Source organism: Myotis davidii, unplaced genomic scaffold (genome assembly GCF_000327345.1).
Source record: "Myotis davidii unplaced genomic scaffold, ASM32734v1 scaffold455, whole genome shotgun sequence".
NCBI lineage: Eukaryota > Metazoa > Chordata > Mammalia > Chiroptera > Vespertilionidae > Myotis > Myotis davidii.
Window position 1 is genome coordinate 579,970 of NW_006287459.1, and position 1,032 is coordinate 581,001.

Below are 1,032 nucleotides of genomic sequence, written 5' to 3' on the forward strand. Positions count from 1 at the left end.
TGCATGGCAGGGGAAGGCGCCCCAACCTCCTGATCAGCCCTGCTCTGTGCCTGATAGGGGGGAGATCCCCAACCTCTGATTGCCCTGCAGCTCTGTGTGTGACAGGGTGCGGTGCCCCTGATCAGCCTTGCTCTGTGTGTGACAGGGTGCGGCGCCCCCCACATGCCTACAGGCCTTGCTCTGTGTGTGATGGGGTAGAGCCATAACCTCCCCATTGGCTCTGCCCTGAGTGTGGGAGTGGTGGCGCCCCAACCCCCTGATCGGCCCTGCTCTGTGCGTGACAGGGGGCAGTGCCCCAACCCCCCAATCGGCCCTACCCTGTTTGTGACTGAGGGTGGCATCACAACCTCCCAATCTCCCTGCTCTGTGCATGACAGGGGGCGGCGCCCCAACTCCCCAATCAGCCCTGCTCTGAGCCCGACCAGGAGCTGCACCTAGGGATTGGGCCTGCCCTCTGCCACCCGGGAGCAGGCCTAAGCCAGCAGGTCGTTATCTCCTGAGGGGTACCAGACTGCGAGAGGGCACAGGCCGGGCTGAGGGACCCCCCCTCTCTCCCAAGTCCACAAATTTTTGTGCTCCGGGCCTCTAGTTTTTATTATAAGTTTGAGAACATGTTGAATTTTACTCTTAATAATTGAGGATTTCTCAAAATCATAAAAAAATCTTAACAGTAGGATTATTGATAAATAAGTATTTCAGACTCTAAAAATGAAATTATATTAATTACTATTAATAATAGTAATGGCTAGCATCTTGAGCACTTCTATTTGTATTATTTTATTTCAATGTTTTTCTTCTTTGTCTTGCATTCTTACTCTCATCCATCTTCACCACTCATTATGAATTTATTATTCTTACATTTTTATGTAATCTTGAGAAATATATAATGATGTTTTGTGTTCATTTTTAACTTATATAAATGGTGTTTTTCTGTAGTTTTCACTATCTTGGTTACATTTTTCACACAACAATATTTTTTTCAAAAGCTCTGATTCAAGCTACAATATCTGAAATGCTATGACAAGAATTTGT